Genomic DNA, 19,133 nt, shown 5'->3' on the forward strand with positions numbered 1-19,133 from the left:
GATTGGGAATTTAGGCAGGACACCGGGTTAACACCCACTCTTACGATAAGTGCCATGGGATCTTTAATGACCTCAGAGAGTCAGGACACCCGTTTAATGTCCCACCCGAAAGACACCCTACACAGGGCAATGTCCCCAATCACTGCCCTGGGGTATTGGGATATTTTTTAGACAAGAGGAAAGAGTGCCTCCTACTGGCCCTCCAACACCACCTGGTCTCCCATCCAGGACCAAACCTGCTTAGCTTCAGAGGCAAGCCAGCAGTGGGATGTAGGGTGGTATGCTGCTGGCTGTAAGCAGCAAGTAGGCAGGAAGTAGGCAGCAAGCAGAGAGCATGCAGAGAGAATGGCCAAAGCATGTCAAACTAGGCTCGTTATAGAATCCACACATCTTTGCTTAAGGTCTCTGTGTCCCAGTTATTCAACACAGTTTCAAGACTTTACATCTCCAGCTACAATCTTTGTTTTTCTCAGGATTGTCCCTGATTAACTTTGTCTTTCCTGGAAAGAGTTCTGTTTTGGCTCTGTTCTCTCTCAGATACACGACACGTTTCCACATGTCCTGTTGTTCTGGCACAGGGTGATGGTTTGAGATAGATATGTTGGTTGCCATGGCTATATAAGACATACTAAACAGGGGTTAAATGTGGAAGACACATTTCAGTTGATTACATTCAGTAGGACAACTGACTAGGTCTCCTCCCTTTCCCTTTACACAAAGAGCTCTGTAATATGAGAGAGAGAGAGAGAGCGAGAGAGAGAGCGAGAGAGAGCGAGAGAGAGAGCGAGAGAGAGAGCGAGAGAGAGAGAGAGCGAGAGCGCGCACATATTTTTCTGACTTACATTAAACGCTGGGCTGGGTTGTTAAGGGGCTGAGCTGAGCTGGGTTGTTAACGGGCTGAGCTGGGTTTTTAGGGGCTGAGCTGGGTTGTTAAGGGGCTGGGTTGGGTTGTTAAGGGGCTGGGTTAAGTTGTTAGGGGGCTGGGCTTGGTTGTTAGGGGGAATGGTTATGTTGTTAGGGGGAATGGTTATGTTGTTAGGGGGCAGGGCTAGGTTATTAGGGGGCTGGGCTGGGTTATTTGTTAGGGGGCTGAGATGGGTTGTTCGGGGGCTGGGCTGGATTGTTAAGGGGCTGGGTTATTAAGGGGCTGGATTGTTAAGGGGCTGGGTGGTTAAGGGGCTGTGTTGTTAAGGGGCTGTGTTGTTAAGGGGCTGGGTTGTTAAGGGGCTAGGTGGTTAAGGGGCTGGGTGGTTAAGGGGCTGTGTTGTTAAGGGGCTGGGTGGTTAAGGGGCTGGGTTGTTAAGGGGCTGGGTGGTTAAGGGGCTGGGTTGTTAAGGGGCTGGGTGGTTTACGGGCTGGATTGTTAAGGGGTTATGTTGTTAGGGGGCTGAGGTGGGTTGTTAGGGGGCTGGGTTGTTAAGGGGCTGGGTTATGTTGTTAGGGGCTGGGCTTGGTTGTTAGGGGGATGGGTTATGTTGTTAGGGGCTGGGCTAGGTTGTTCGGGGGCTGGGCTGGATTGTTAAGGGGCTGGGTTGTTAAGGGGCTGGATTGTTAAGGGGCTGGATTGTAAAGGGGCTGGGTTGTTAAGGGGCTGGGTTGTTAAGGGGCTGGATTATTAAGGGGCTGGATTGTTAAGGGGCTGGATTGTTAAGAGGCTGAGTGGTTAAGGGGCTGTGTTGTTAAGGGGCTGTGTTGTTAAGGGGCTGGGTGGTTAAGGGGCTGTGTTGTTAAGGGGCTGGGTTGTTAAGGGGCTGGGTTGTTAGGTGGCTGTGTTGTTAAGTTGCAGGGTTGTTAAGGGGCTGGGTTGTTAAGGGGCTGGGTGGTTAGGGGGCTGGGTGGTTAAGGGGCTGGGTGGTTAAGGGGCTGGATTGTTAAGGGGCTGGGTTGTTAATGGGCTGGATTGTTAAGGGGCTGGGTTGTTAAGGGGCTGGGTTGTTGAGGGGCTGGGTTGTTGAGGGGCTGGGTTGTTGAGGGGCTGGGTTGTTAAGGGGCACTTTGTTCCATTTGTTGATTTTACTGTTGGTAGATAGATGTTTAAGTCTCTCATAGTCTGTTTTTATGTTTGTGTCTGTGTGTGTGTGTGTGTCTCTGTGTGTGTGTGTGTGTGTGTGTGTGGTTTTTCATGTTAAATAAATGCTTGCATATTTACAGACATAGACGGAGGGAGGGAGGGAGGGAGGGAGGGAGGGAGGGAGGGAGGGAGGGAGGGAGGGAGGGAGGGAGGGAGGGAGGGAGGGAGGGAGGGAGGGAGGGAGGGAGGGAGGGAGGGGCAGTCAGAGAGCTGGCAGCCATTGATGTCAGGTACATGCTGTAATATTTTCACACGGTGGTGAAAGAGGAGTGTCATAGCAACCCCAGGAGGAGAGAGAGACGGGGGCTGTCAGAACGAGAGAGCAGACAAGGACACAAACACCTACCTGGAGGTGACAGCATTCACTCCCCAATATGCCCCAGTAGGCACAACTACGACAACATGACCAACAAAAATGGGTCACAACTCCTGGAGCTCTGTCGCACGCTGTGTCAGTACACAGTCAAAGGGACTCGAATGGTAGGCTTCAAGAGGACTCTAATGGTAGGCTTCAAGGGGACTCTAATGGTAGGCTTCAAGGGGACTCTAATGGTAGGCTTCAAGGGGACTCTAATGGTAGGCTTCAAGGGGACTCGAATGGTAGGCTTCAAGGGGACTGTAATGGTAGGCTTCAAGGAGACTCTAATGGTAGGCTTCAAGGGGACTCTAATAGTAGGCTTAAAGGGGACTCTAATGGTAGGCTTCAAGGGGACTCTAATGGTACTGAAGGTACACCTATAGCTATTTTTTTTTACCTTAATTTAACTTGTAATAGTAGGCTTCAAGGGGACTCTAATTATGTATTATTTATTTATCCATTATAACTAATGGTAGACTTCAAGAAGACTCTAATGGTAGGCAGCGAGGTGACTCTAATGGTAGGCTTCAAGGGACTCTAATGGTAGGCTTCAAGGTGATTCGAATGGTAGGCTTCAAGGTGATTCGAATGGTAGGCTTCAAGGTGATTCGAATGGTAGGCTTCAAGGGGACTCTAATGGTAGGCTTCAAGGGGACTCTAATGGTAGGCTTCAAGGAGATTCTAATGGTAGGCTTTAAAGGGACTCTAATGGTAGGCTTCAATAGGACTCTAATGTTAGGCTTCAAGGGGACTCTAATGGTACTGAAGGTACACCTATAGCTATTTTTTTTACCTTAATTTAACTACAGTAGTACCTTATATTACTTTATCACTGACCTCAACCTAGAGTCTCTCAGAGCACTCACAGTCAGCCCACTGACCTCAACCCAGAGTCTCTCAGAGCGCTCACAGTCAGCCCACTGACCTCAACCCAGAGTCTCTCAGAGCGCTCACAGTCAGCCCACTGACCTCAACCTAGAGTCTCTCAGAGCACTCACAGTCAGCCCACTGACCTCAACCCAGAGTCTCTCAGAGCGCTCACAGTCAGCCCACTGACCTCAACCCAGAGTCTCTCAGAGCGCTCACAGTCAGCCCACTGACCTCAACCCAGAGTCTCTCAGAGCGCTCACAGTCAGCCCACTGACCTCAACCCAGAGTCTCTCAGAGCGCTCACAGTCAGCCCACTGACCTCAACCCAGAGTCTCTCAGAGCGCTCACAGTCAGCCCACTGACCTCAACCCAGAGTCTCTCAGAGCGCTCACAGTCAGCCCACCGACCTCAACCCAGAGTCTCTCAGAGCGCTCACAGTCAGCCCACTGACCTCAACCCAGAGTCTCTCAGAGCGCTCACAGTCAGCCCACTGACCTCAACCCAGAGTCTCTCAGAGCGCTCACAGTCAGCCCACTGACCTCAACCCAGAGTCTCTCAGAGCGCTCACAGTCAGCCCACTGACCTCAACCCAGAGTCTCTCAGAGCACTCACAGTCAACTCACTACCACCGCTATTGGATCACAGCAAAATCACAGTGTACCTGAACAGAGCAATACTCAATCATGAGGCATCAAAGCCCAACATACTGTACGCTCCTTTGAAATGCTATAGATGGAAGGAAAGTAGTATAGCAACCTACCAAACAACAATTAGACAACAACAAATGTAACGTTTAGACAACTTCCTGGAGAAAACATTTCACTGAGATAGCGAAGGAGTAAACTTGACAGTAGAAAGCCTACAGTATATTTGACTTTTCAACTTCCCTATCAAATCTAAACATTTCAAGCAGACATCATGTAATTTAATAATGGATAGAATCTAACCACTTCTGGGAAAATTGTAAAACACTAAACAAACAACAACACGAAGAGTTATGAGAGAGAGAGAGAAAGAGAGAGTGTAATGTTTACTGTTTTTACTGTTTATTATCTACTTCACTTGCTTTGGAAATGTAAACATATGATTCCCATGCTAATAAAGCCCCATGCATTGAGAGAGAGAACAACAAAAAATGTCAGGTTTTGTGTGACAATTTGGGAGCATCGCAATATATTCTGCTGGGTCGTCATTGACCGAGCACCTACAAGGATATTGATGTAGCCACCAATCAGAGCGGTTGCTGGCAGCTTCCTGCACTTTGTGGCATATGACACTCCCCTCCACCTCCCCTGGAGTTTATAACGACAGGAGGGAGAACACAATCATTCTAGAGTGTTCTTTCCTGCCTCACAGCTCCAAACCCCTCCTCACTTCAACACCTAGACAGACCTACACCTGTTGCTGTTCTGTTATTCTCTTCCTCTGTGACAAGAGGTCTGTCTGTCACCACTCTGTTGGTCTTTAAATCCTCCTTCATCCGTCCATCCATCTGTCCATCCAGAAAGAGAGAGAGAGAGAGAGAGAGAGAGAGAGAAAGACAGAAAGAGAGACTGACTGGGAGAGACTGCCCAGGTTTATGTGAATACCCTAAACAGACTGAACTGACAGACAGACTGACAGACCTGCAACACTATTTGGGACAACACGTTATCTGTTATTCATTTAGGTATGTATACGTTTATGATATGTATTCTACTTCCCCTCCATGCTGCTACTGTAGACTACCGTGTGTTTTATCTTATTGCTGAAAGGTCGACGTGGTTCATCTGTCTGACAGTAAGATGCTGTACGGACAGAGAAACGTGTGAGTGTTTGTGGTGTGTGTTTGTGTGTTTTCCGAGGTTGTGTAGGTTGATTTCATTTGCGTCGTCACAGATGTGTGTGGGTTGTGTGCGTGTGTAATCTACCTGTGTGCTTGTGATGACATTTGCGTTGTTAAAAAGGTGTGTGTGTCTGGGTGCATTGAGTTCAAGTGTGTGTGTGTAAGTGTTTGTGTGTGTGTGTGTGTGTGTGTGTGTGTGTGTGTGTGTGTGTGTGTGTGTGTGTGTGTGTGTGTGTGTGTGTGTGTGTGTGTGTGTGTGTGTGTGTGTGTGTGTGTACTCCTTCCATGTGTTGATAGAGCTGCATGTCTTGGCAGTAGGTTTCCAGGGGTTATGTAACAGTGAATACATACCTCCCCAGAATAGCCTAAAGAGAATTGCATGCCTCGGTTTACCCAGCACAACCCAATTTAAACCCACAGGTGCCAATCACAGCTGAACTAGGTCAACTTGGTTCGTAATACTTGTATGTAAATGCTGGGGAAACAACTGTACTTTTTCATCGAGATAAAAGTCAAAGACGACAGTACCTTGTTTTGAGCATATCTCTCTCTCTCTCTCTCTCTCTCTCTCTCTCTCTCTCTCTCTCTCTCTCCCTCTCTCTCCCTCTCTCTCTCTCCCTCTCTCTCCCTCTCTCTCTCTCTCTCTCTGCCTCTCTCTCTGCCTCTCTCCCTCTCCCTCTCTCTCCCTCTCTCTCTCTCTCCCCCTCTCTCCCTCTCTCTCCCTCTCTCTCTCCCTCTCTCTCTCTCCCTCTCTCTCTCCCCCTCTCTCCCTCTCTCTCCCCCTCTCTCCCTCTCTCTCCCTCTCTCTCTCTCTCCCTCTCTCTCTCCCTCTCTCTCTCTCTCCCTCTCTCTCTGCCTCTCTCTCTCTCTGCCTCTCTCTCTCTGCCTCTCTCTCTGCCTCTCTCTCTGCCTCTCTCTCTGCCTCGGTCTCTCTGTCTCTCTGTCTCTGTCTCTCTCTGTCTCTGTCTCTCTCTGTCTTTCTGTCTCTCTCTCTCTCTCTCTCTCCCTGTCTCTGTCTCTCTGTCTCTCTCTCTGTCTGTCTCTCTGTCTTTCTGTCTCTCTCTCTGTCTCTGTCTCTGTCTCTGTCTCTGTCTCTGTCTCTGTCTCTCTGTCTCTCTGTCTGCATGGGAAACATGTGTTTACGTTGCCAAAGGGAATAGACACTAAACACAAGGGAAATAAACAACAGAAACTTTAGTAAACACTGATAAAAGTTGTTATATTATGTCTACGTTGTAACAATGTGAAGATCAATAAACAGATCAATATAGTTTGTATTCACAATGTTGTTTGTGCTCCTCTGGTTGCCCTTTTCTCAAAGCAATGGGGCCACACATCTTCCTGGTGTAATGACACTGTTTTACCCAACAATGTCAGCTGAGGGAAATACTCTAATATAGTCATAAATATGGCAGGAGGTTAGGAAACGTATCGGGTTCCTTCCACAAGCTTCCCAAAATCCGTCTATCCATCCATCCAGAAAGAGAGAGAGAGAGAGAGAGAGAGGGAGAGAGAGAGGGAGGGAGAGAGAGAGAGAAAGACAGAAAGAGAGAGAGACTGACTGGTAGAGACTCCAACGTTTTGGGTTCCTTCCACAAGCTTCCCAAAATCCGTCTATCTATCCATCCATCCAGAGAGAGAGAGAGAGAGAGAGAGAGAGAGAGAGAAGAGAGAGAGAAGAGAGAAGAGAGAAGAGAGAGAGAGAGAGAGAAGAGAGAGAGAGACTGACAGTAGAGACTCCAAACGTTTCGGGTTCCTTCCACAAGCTTCCCAAAATCCGTCTATCCATCCATCCATCCAGAAAGAGAGAGAGAGAGAGGAAAGACAGAAAGAGAGAGAGACTGACTGGTAGAGACTCCAAACGTTTCGGGTTCCTTCCACAAGCTTCCCAAAATAAGTGTAACTGAGTCAGGTTTGTCGGCCTCCTTGCTCGCACACACTTTTCCAGTTCTGCCCACAAATGTTCTATGGGATTGAGGTCAGGGCTTTGTGATGGCTACTCCAATACCTTGACTTTGTTATTCTTAGGTCATTTTTGCACAACTTTGGAAGTATGCTTGGGGTCATTGTCCATTTGGAAGACACATTTGCAACCAAGCTTTAACTTCCCGACTAATGTCTTGAGATTTTGCTTCAATATCGCCACTTAATTTTCCTTCCTCATAATTTTCCTTCCTTTTGTGAAGTGCACCAGTCCCTCCTGCAGCAAAGCACCCAACATGATGCTGCCACACCCGTGCTTCACGGTTGGGATGGTGTTCTTCGGCTTGCAAGCCTCCCACCTTTTCCTTCAAACATAACGATGGTCATTATGGCAAAACAGTTATTTTTGTTCCATCAGACCAGAGGACATTTCTCCAAAAAGTATGATCTTTGTCCCCATCTGCAGTTGCAAACCGTAGTCTGGCTTTTTTATGGCGGTTTTGGAGCAGTGGCTTCTTCCTTGCTGAGATTCCATTCAGGTTATGTCGATATAGGACTGATTTTACTGCGGATATAGATACTTTTGTACTTGTTTCCTCCAGCATTTTCCAAAGGTCATTTGCTGTTGTTCTGGGACTGATTTGCACTTTTTGTACCAAAGTACGTTCATCTCTAGGAGACAGAACGCATCTCCTTCCTGAGCGGTATGACGGCTACATGGGCCAATGGTGTTTATACTTGCGTACTATTGTTTGTACAGATGAACGTGGTACCTTCAGGTGTTTGGAAATTTCTCCCAAGTCTACATTTTGTGTCTGAGGTCTTGGCTGATTCCTTTTGATTTTCCCATGATGTCAAGCAAAGAGGCACTGAGTTTGAAGGTAGACCTTGAAATACATCCACAGGTACACCTGGTATACCTCCAATTGACTTAAATTATGTCAATTAGGACAGACAGTAGGGTGTAGGACAGACAGTAGGGTGTAGGACAGACATTAAGGTGTAGAACAGACAGTATGGTGTAGGACAGACAGTAGGGTGTAGGACAGACAGTATGGTGTAGAAAAGACAGTATGGACAGTATGGTGTAGAACAGACAGTATGGTGTAGGACAGACAGTATGGTGTAGGACAGACAGTAGAGTGTAAGACAGACAGTATGGTGTAGGACAGACAGTATGGTATAGGACAGACAGTATGGTGTAGAACAGACAATATGCTGTAGGACAGACAGTATGGTGTAGGACAGACAATATGGTGTAGGACAGACAGTATGGTGTAGGACAGACAGTATGGTATAGGACAGACAGTATGGTGTAGGACAGACAGTAGGGTGTAGGACAGACAGAAGGGTGTAGGACAGACAGTAGGGTGTAGGACAGACAGTAGGGTGTAGGACAGACAGTATGGTGTAGAACAGACTGTATGGTGTAGAACAGACTGTATGGTGTAGGACAGACAGTAGGGTGTAGGACAGACAGTATGGTGTAGGACAGACAGTATGGACAGTATGGTGTAGAACAGACAGTATGGTGTAGGACAGACAGTATGGTGTAGGACAGACAGTAGAGTGTAAGACAGACAGTATGGTGTAGAACAGACAGTATGGTGTAGGACAGACAGTATGGTGTAGGACAGACAGTATGGACAGTATGGTGTAGGACAGACAGTAGGGTGTAGGACAGACAGTATGGTGTAGAACAGACAGTATGGTGTAGGACAGACAGTATGGTGTAGGACAGACAGTACATTTACATTTACATTTAAGTCATTTAGCAGACGCTCTTATCCAGAGCGACTTACAAATTGGTGAATTCACCTTCTGACATCCAGTGGAACAGCCACTTTACATTAGTGCATCTAAATCATTTAAGGGGGGGTGAGAAGGATTACTTATCCTATCCTAGGTATTCCTTGAAGAGGTGGGGTTTCAGGTGTCTCCGGAAGGTGGTAATTGACTCCGCTGTCCTGGCGTCGTGAGGGAGTTTGTTCCACCATTGGGGGGCCAGAGCAGCGAACAGTTTTGACTGGGCTGAGCGGGAACTGTACTTCCTCAGTGGTAGGGAGGCGAGCAGGCCAGAGGTGGATGAACGCAGTGCCCTTGTTTGGGTGTAGGGCCTGATCAGAGCCTGGAGGTACTGCGGTGCCGTTCCCCTCACAGCTCCGTAGGCAAGCACCATGGTCTTGTAGCGGATGTGAGCTTCAACTGGAAGCCAGTGGAGAGAGCGGAGGAGCGGGGTGACGTGAGAGAACTTGGGAAGGTTGAACACCAGACGGGCTGCGGCGTTCTGGATGAGTTGTAGGGGTTTAATGGCACAGGCAGGGAGCCCAGCCAACAGCGAGTTGCAGTAATCCAGACGGGAGATGACAAGTGCCTGGATTAGGACCTGCGCGGCTTCCTGTGTGAGGCAGGGTCGTACTCTTCGGATGTTGTAGAGCATGAATCTACAGGAACGGGCCACGGCCATGATGTTGGTTGAGAACGACAGGGTGTTGTCCAGGATCACGCCAAGGTTCTTAGCGCTCTGGGAGGAGGACACAATGGAGTTGTCAACCGTGATGGCGAGATCATGGAACGGGCAGTCCTTCCCCGGGAGGAAGAGCAGCTCCGTCTTGCCGAGGTTCAGCTTGAGGTGGTGATCCGTCATCCACACTGATATGTCTGCCAGACATGCAGAGATGCGATTCGCCACCTGGTCATCAGAAGGGGAAAGGAGAAGATTAATTGTGTGTCGTCTGCATAGCAATGATAGGAGAGACCATGTGAGGTTATGACAGAGCCAAGTGACTTGGTGTATAGCGAGAATAGGAGAGGGCCTAGAACAGAGCCCTGGGGGACACCAGTGGTGAGAGCGCGTGGCGAGGAGACAGATTCTCGCCACGCCACCTGGTAGGAGCGACCTGTCAGGTAGGACGCAATCCAAGCGTGGGCCGCGCCGGAGATGCCCAACTCGGAGAGGGTGGAGAGGAGGATCTGATGGTTCACAGTATCGAAGGCAGCCGATAGGTCTAGAAGGATGAGAGCAGAGGAGAGAGAGTTAGCTTTAGCAGTGCGGAGCGCCTCCGTGATACAGAGAAGAGCAGTCTCAGTTGAATGACTAGTCTTGAAACCTGACTGATTTGGATCAAGAAGGTCATTCTGAGAGAGATAGCGGGAGAGCTGGCCAAGGACGGCACGTTCAAGAGTTTTGGAGAGAAAAGAAAGAAGGGATACTGGTCTGTAGTTGTTGACATCGGAGGGATCGAGTGTAGGTTTTTTCAGAAGGGGTGCAACTCTCGCTCTCTTGAAGACGGAAGGGACGTAGCCAGCGGTCAGGGATGAGTTGATGAGCGAGGTGAGGTAAGGGAGAAGGTCTCCGGAAATGGTCTGGAGAAGAGAGGAGGGATAGGGTCAAGCGGGCAGGTTGTTGGGCGGCCGGCCGTCACAAGAAGCGAGATTTCATCTGGAGAGAGAGGGGAGAAAGAGGTCAGAGCACAGGGTAGGGCAGTGTGAGCAGAACCAGCGGTGTCGTTTGACTTAGCAAACGAGGATCGGATGTCGTCGACCTTCTTTTCAAAATGGTTGACGAAGTCATCTGCAGAGAGGGAGGAGGGGGGGAGGAGGATTCAGGAGGGAGGAAAAGGTGGTAAAGAGCTTCCTAGGGTTAGAGGCAGATGCTTGGAATTTAGAGTGGTAGAAAGTGGCTTTAGCAGCAGAGACAGAGGAGGAAAATGTAGAGAGGAGGGAGTGAAAGGATGCCAGGTCCGCAGGGAGGCGAGTTTTCCTCCATTTCCGCTCGGCTGCCCGGAGCACTGTTCTGTGAGCTCGCAATGAGTCGTCGAGCCACGGAGCGGGAGGGGAGGACCGAGCCGGCCTGGAGGATAGGGGACATAGAGAGTCAAAGGATGCAGAAAGGGAAGAGAGGAGGGTTGAGGAGGCAGAATCAGGAGATAGGTTGTAGAAGGTTTGAGCAGAGGGAAGAGATGATAGGATGGAAGAGGAGAGAGTAGCGGGGGGAGAGAGAGCGAAGGTTGGGACGGCGCGATACCATCCGAGTAGGGGCAGTGTGGGAAGTGTTGGATGAGAGCGAGAGGGAAAAGGATACAAGGTAGTGGTCGGAGACTTGGAGGGGGTTGCAATGAGGTTAGTGGAAGAACAGCATCTAGTAAAGATGAGGTCGGCGTATTGCCTGCCTTGTGAGTAGGGGGGAAGGTGAGAGGGTGAGGTCAAAGAGGAGAGGAGTGGAAAGAAGGAGGCAGAGAGGAATGAGTCAAAGGTAGACGTGGGGAGGTTAAAGTCGCCCAGGACTGTGAGAGGTGAGCCGTCCTCAGGAAAGGAGCTAATCAAGGCAACAAGCTCATTGATGAACTCTCCGAGGGAACCTGGAGGGCGATAAATGATAAGGATGTTAAGCTTGAAAGGGCTGGTAACTGTGACAGCATGGAATTCAAAGGAGGCGATAGACAGATGGGTAAGGGGAGAATGAGAGAATGACCACTTGGGAGAGATGAGGATCCCGGTGCCACCACCCCGCTGACCAGAAGCTCTCGGGGTGTGCGAGAACACGTGGGCGGACGAAGAGAGAGCAGTAGGAGTAGCAGTGTTATCTGTGGTGATCCATGTTTCCGTCAGTGCCAAGAAGTCGAGGGACTGGAGGGAGGCATAGGCTGAGATGAACTCTGCCTTGTTGTCCGCAGATCGGCAGTTCCAGAGGCTACCGGAGACCTGGAACTCCACGTGGGTCGTGCGCGCTGGGACCACCAGATTAGGGTGGCCGCGGCCACGCGGTGTGGAGCGTTTGTATGGTCTGTGCAGAGAGGAGAGAACAGGGATAGATAGACACATAGTTGACAGGCTACAGAAGAGGCTACGCTAATGCAAAGGAGATTGGAATGACAAGTGGACTACACGTCTCGAATGTTCAGAAAGTTAAGCTTACGTAGCAAGAATCTTATTGACTAAAATGATACAGTACTGCTGGAGTAGGCTAGCTGGCAGTGGCTGCGTTGTTGACTTTGTAGGCTAGCTGGCAGTGGCTGCGATGTTGACACTACACTAATCAAGTCGTTCCGTCGAGTGTAATAGTTTCTACAGTGCTGCTATTCGGGGGCTAGCTGGCTAGCTAGCAGTGTTGATTGCGTTACGTTACGTTAAAAGAACGACAATAGCTGGCTAGCTAACCTAGAAAATTGCTCTAGACTACACAATTGTCTTAGATACAAAGACGGCTATGTAGCTAGCTACGATCAAACAAATCAAACCGTTCTACTGTAATAGTTTCTACAGTGCTGCTATTCGGGGGCTAGCTGGCTAGCTAGCAGTGTTGATTGCGTTACGTTACGTTAAAAGAACGACAATAGCTGGCTAGCTAACCTAGAAAATCGCTCTAGACTACACAATTGTCTTAGATACAAAGACGGCTATGTAGCTAGCTAGCTACGATCAAACAAATCAAACCGTTGTACTGTAATGAAGTGCAATGAAAATGTGATACTACCTGTGGGGCGGCGGAATGTTGACCGGGTAGTTGAAGTTCAATTCGGTAGACGTTGGCTAGCTGTTGGCTAGCTAGCTAGCAGAATCTCCTACGTTAAGGACGACAAATAGCTGGCTAGCTAACCTCGGTAAATTAAGATAATCACTCTAAGTCTACACACTCTAAACTACACAATTATCTTGGATACGAAGACAGCAAAGACAACTATGTAGCTAGCTAACACTACACTAATCGAGTCGTTCAGTTGAGTGTAATAGTTTCTACAGTGCTGGTGGACAGTGGACGTTAGCTAGCTGCTTAGCTAGCTGCTGGGCAGATAGCAGTGTAGACTACGTTAGGATGAAGAAATACGATAATTACGCAATTATCTTTGATACAAAGACGGCTATGTAGCTAGCTAAGAAGAAATTGCTAAGATTAGACAAATCAAACCGTTGTACTATAATGAAATGTAATGAAAATGTAATGAAAAGTTATACTACCTGCGGACCGAAGTGTAGATGCGACCGCTCGCTCCAACCCGGAACCAGTAGAGTGTAAGACAGACAGTATGGTGTAGAACAGACAGTATGGACAGTATGGTGTAGGACAGACAGTAGGGTGTAGGACAGACAGTATAGTGTAGGACAGACAGTAGGGTGTAGGACAGACAGTATGGTGTAGGACAGACAGTAGGGTGTAGAAAAGACAGTAGAGTGTATGACAGACAGTATGGTGTAGGACAGACAGTATGGTATAGGACAGACAGTATGGTGTAGGACAGACAGTAGGGTGTAGGACAGACAGTAGGGTGTAGGACAGACAGTATGGTGTAGAACAGACAGTATGGTGTAGAACAGACAGTATGGTGTAGAACAGACAGTATGGACAGTATGGTGTAGGACAGACAGTAGGGTGTAGGACAGACAGTATGGTGTAGGACAGACAGTATGGTGTAGGACAGACAGTAGGGTATAGGACAGACAGTAGTGTGTAGGACAGACAGTATGGTGTAGGACAGACAGTATGGTGTAAGACAGACAGTATGGTGTAGAACAGACAGTATGGTGTAGGACAGACAGTATGGTGTAGGACAGACAGTATGGTATAGGACAGACAGTATGGTGTAGGACAGACAGTATGGTGTAGGACAGACAGTATGGTATAGGACAGACAGTATGGACAGTATGGTGTAGGACAGAAAGTAGGGTGTAGGACAGACAGTATAGTGTAGGACAGACAGTAGGGTGTAGGACAGACAGTATGGTGTAGGACAGACAGTAGGGTGTAGAAAAGACAGTAGAGTGTATGACAGACAGTATGGTGTAGGACAGACAGTATGGTATAGGACAGACAGTATGGTGTAGGACAGACAGTAGGGTGTAGAACAGACAGTATAGTGTAGGACAGACAGTAGGGTGTAGGACAGACAGTATGGTGTAGGACAGACAGTAGGGTGTAGAAAAGACAGTAGAGTGTATGACAGACAGTATGGTGTAGGACAGACAGTATGGTATAGGACAGACAGTAGGGTGTAGGACAGACAGTAGGGTGTAGGACAGACAGTACGGTGTAGACCAGACAGTATGGTTAGAACAGACAGTATGGTGTAGAACAGACAGTATGGACAGTATGGTGTAGGACAGACAGTAGGGTGTAGGACAGACAGTATGGTGTAGGACAGACAGTATGGTGTAGAACAGACAGTATGGTGTAGGACAGACAGTATGGTGTAGGACAGACAGTAGGGTGTAGGACAGACAGTATGGTGTAGGACAGACAGTATGGTGTAGGACAGACAGTATGGTGTAGGACAGACAGTAGGGTATAGGACAGACAGTAGTGTGTAGGACAGACAGTATGGTGTAGAACAGACAGTATGGTGTAGGAAAGACAGTATGGTGTAGAACAGACAGTATGGACAGTATGGTGTAGGACAGACAGTAGGGTGTAGGACAGACAGTATGGTGTAGGACAGACAGTATGGTGTAGAACAGACAGTATGGTGTAGGACAGACAGTATGGTGTAGGACAGACAGTAGGGTGTAGGACAGACAGTATGGTGTAGGACAGACAGTATGGTGTAGGACAGACAGTATGGTGTAGGACAGACAGTAGGGTATAGGACAGACAGTAGTGTGTAGGACAGACAGTATGGTGTAGAACAGACAGTATGGTGTAGGAAAGACAGTATGGTGTAGGACAGACAGTATGGTATAGGACAGAAAGTAGGGTGTAGGACAGACAGTAGGGTGTAGGACAGACAGTAGGGTGTAGGACAGACAGTATGGTGTAGGACAGACAGTATGGTATAGGACAGACAGTAGGGTGTAGGACAGACCTGAAATGTGATATCTTAGACTCAGGTCTTCACATGATTGTGTTGCATAACGGTTGCCCTCGCATATACACACTAACCCACACACACACACACACTAACGCACACACACACACTAACGCACCCACACACACTAACCCACACACACACATACTAATGCACACACACACACATGCACAAACACACACACTAACCCACACACTAACCCACACACACACACTAACCCACATACACACACTAACCCACACACACGCACTAACGCACACACACACTAACCCACACACGCACACTAACCCACACACACACACTAACCAACACACACACAGTAACGCACACACACACACACACACACACACTAACCCACACACTAACCCATACACACACACACTAATGCACACACACACACATGCACAAACACACACACTAAGCCACACACTAACCCACACACACACTAACACACACACACACAGAGTCGGGGAGAAAGCTGCAGTTGGAAAACTACTGAGAGACATTCCTAGAGAGTGAGAGGAGACGTGTTGGTATGGCTGTTCAACCGGACTAATTATACCCTATGACAACACAGACAGAATCATGTTTCAATACATTACAGAAGTCTACCAATAACACTGTCTATATAGATAGTTGATCTGAACCTTGTGTAAACTTAGAGGAACAAAATAACGGAAAGTATATTTAAAAAGATATGTTAAGAAATATATATATGGAGGATTGGAAATGATGCAGATAATAACATGAATTGAAGCCACAATCTATTTGCCCTATTAAAGTTGATCCACCCTCCCTCCCTCCCCCAACTTATATACTGAGTTGACAAAACATTATGAACACCTTTGACATTTTATTTAACCTTCATTTATCTAGGAAGGTTAGTTAAGAACAAATTCTTATTTACAATGACGGCCTACCCCAGCCTAACCCCACCCCAGCCTAACCCCACCCCCAGGCTAACCCTACCCCAGCCTAACCCTCCCCCAGCCTAACCCCACCCCAGCCTAACCCTACCCCAGCCTAACCCTCCCCCAGCCTAACCCTACCCCAGGCTAACCCCACCCCAGCCTAACCCCACCCCAGCCTAACCCCACCCCAGCCTAACCCTACCCCAGCCTAACCCTACCCCAGCCTAACCCTCCCCAGCCTAACCCTCCCCCAGCCTAACCCTACCCCAGCCTAACCCCACCCCAGCCTAACCCCACCCCAGCCTAACCCTACCCCAGCCTAACCCTCCCCCAGCCTAACCCCACCCCAGCCTAACCCTACCCCAGCCTAACCCCACCCCAGCCTAACCCTACCCCAGCCTAACCCCACCCCAGCCTAACCCTCCCCCAGCCTAACCCCACCCCAGCCTAACCCCACCCCAGCCTAACCCTCCCCCAGCCTACCCCTACCCCAGCCTAACCCTCCCCCAGCCTAACCCTCCCCCAGCCTAACCCTACCCCAGCCTAACCCTACCCCAGCCTAACCCTACCCCAGCCTAACCCTCCCCCAGCCAAACCCTCCCCCAGCCTAACCCCACCCCAGCCTAACCCTCCCCCAGCCTAACCCCACCCCAGCCAAACCCTCCCCCAGCCTAACCCTACCCCAGCCCCAGGAGTGGTGTGTATAGTGATAGAGATATCGAGGTATACTGTGTGTGTGTGTGTGTGTGTGTGTGTGTGTGTGTGTGTGTGTGTGTGTGTGTGTGTGTGTGTGTGTGTGTGTGTGTGTGTGTGTGTGTGTGTGTGTGTGTGTGTGTGTGTGTGTGCCCTCCCCCTCTCCTTATCTTATCCAGCCGATAGCTCAGAACCAATGAGCTCACATTCATCATAATGGCATATTATCAGTAGTCCTAGTTAACGACTCAGCTAATGATCTGGAGGTCATTGTGATGACTGTGAAGTAGCTAGTTAACGACTCAGCTAATGATCTGGAGGTCATTGTGTTGACTGTGAAGTAGCTAGTTAACGACTCAGCTAATGATCTAGAGGTCATTGTGAAGTAACTAGTTAACGACAAAGCTAATGATCTGGAGGTCATTGTGAAGTAACTAGTTAACGACTCAGCTAATGATCTGGAGGTCATTGTGATGACTGTGAAGTAGCTAGTTAACGATTCAGCTAATGATCTGGAAGTCATTGTCATGACTGTGAAGTAGCTAGTTAACGACTCAGCTAATGATCTGGAGGTCATTGTGATGACTGTGAAGTAGCCAGTTAACGACTCAGCTAATGATCTGGAGGTCATTGTGAAGTAGCTAGTTAACGACTCAGCTAATGATCTGGAGGTCATTGTGAAGTAGCTAGTTAACGACTCAGCTAATGATCTGGAGGTCATTGTGAAGTAGCCAGTTAACGACTCAGCTAATGATCTGGAGGTCATTGTGAAGTAGCCAGTTAACGACTCAGCTAATGATCTGGAGGTCATTGTGAAGTAGCTAGTTAACGACTCAGCTAATGATCTGGAAGTCATTGTCATGATTGTGAAGTAGCTAGTTAACGACTCAGCTAATGATCTGGAAGTCATTGTCATGACTGTGAAGTAGCTAGTTAACGACTCAGCTAATGATCTGGAGGTCATTGTAATGACTGTGAAGTAGCCAGTTAACGACTCAGCTAATGATCTGGAGGTCATTGTGAAGTAGCTAGTTAACGACTCAGCTAATGATCTGGAGGTCATTGTGAAGCAGCTAGTTAACGACTCAGCTAATGATCTGGAAGTCATTGTGATGACTGTGAAGTAGCTAGTTAACGACTCAGCTAATGATCTGGAGGTCATTGTGAAGTAGCTAGTTAACGACTCAGCTAATGATCTGGAGGTCATTGTGATGACTGTGAAGTAGCTAGTTAACGACTCAGCTAATGATCTGGAGGTCATTGTGATGACTGTGAAGTAGCTAGTTAACGACTCAGCTAATGATCTGGAGGTGATTGTGATGACTGTGAAGTAGCTAGTTAACGACTCAGCTAATGATCTGGAGGTCATTGTGTTGACTGTGAAGTAGCTAGTTAACGACTCAGCTAATGATCTGGAAGTCATTGTGATGACTGAAGTAACTAGTTAACGACTCAGCTAATGATCTGGAAGTCATTGTGAAGTAACTAGTCAACGACTCAGCTAATGATCTGGAGGTCATTGTGATGACTGAAGTAGCTAGTTAACGACTCAGCTAATGATCTGGAAGTCATTGTGAAGTAACTAGTCAACGACTCAGCTAATGATCTGGAGGTCATTGTGAAGTAACTAGTCAACGACTCAGCTAATGATCTGGAGGTCATTGTGATGACTGAAGTAGCTAGTTAACGACTCAGCTAATGATCTGGAGGTCATTGTGAAGTAACTAGTTAACGACTCAGCTAATGATCTGGAGGTCATTGTGATGACTGTGAAGTAGCTAGTTAACGACTCAGCTAATGATCTGGAGGTCATTGTGAAGTAGCTAGTTAACGACTCAGCTAATGATCTGGAGGTCATTGTGATGACTGTGAAGTAGCTAGTTAACGACTCAGCAAATGATCTGGAGGTCATTGTGAAGTAGCTAGTTAACGACTCAGCTAATGATCTGGAGGTCATTGTGATGACTGTGAAGTAACTAGTTAACGACTCAGCTAATGATCTGGAGGTCATTGTGATGACTGTGAAGTAGCTAGTTAACGACTCAGCTAATGATCTGGAGGTCATTGTGAAGTAGCTAGTTAACGACTCAGCTAATGATCTGGAGGTCATTGTGATGACTGTGAAGTGGCTAGTTAACAACACAGCTAATGATCTGGAGGTCATTGTGATGACTGTGAAGTAGCTAGTTAACGACTCAGCTAATGATCTGGAGGTGATTGTGATGACTGTGAAGTAGCTAGTTAACGACTCAGCTAATGATCTGGAGGTCATTGTGTTGACTGTGAAGTAGCTAGTTAACGACTCAGCTAATGATCTGGAAGTCATTGTGATGACTGAAGTAACTAGTCAACGACTCAGCTAATGATCTGGAAGTCATTGTGAAGTAACTAGTCAATGACTCAGCTAATGATCTGGAGGTCATTGTGATGACTGTGAAGTAGCTAGTTAACGACTCAGCTAATGATCTGGAAGTCATTGTCATGACTGTGAAGTAGCTAGTTAACGACTCAGCTAATGATCTGGAGGTCATTGTGATGACTGTGAAGTAGCCAGTTAACGACTCAGCTAATGATCTGGAGGTCATTGTGAAGTAGCTAGTTAACGACTCAGCTAATGATCTGGAGGTCATTGTGAAGTAGCTAGTTAACGACTCAGCTAATGATCTGGAGGTCATTGTGATGA

At 48.0% G+C, this 19,133-nt stretch overlaps 1 pseudogene; it reads left to right on the forward strand.

Annotated features, from left to right (window-relative positions):
* Window positions 1-4,852: 4,852 nt before the first annotated feature.
* The window catches only part of LOC135535403 (high affinity choline transporter 1-like), a 50,598-nt pseudogene continuing 36,317 nt past the window's right edge, over window positions 4,853-19,133 (forward strand).

This window comes from Oncorhynchus masou, unplaced genomic scaffold, assembly GCF_036934945.1.
Source record: "Oncorhynchus masou masou isolate Uvic2021 unplaced genomic scaffold, UVic_Omas_1.1 unplaced_scaffold_488, whole genome shotgun sequence".
Classification (NCBI taxonomy): Eukaryota; Metazoa; Chordata; class Actinopteri; order Salmoniformes; family Salmonidae; genus Oncorhynchus; species Oncorhynchus masou.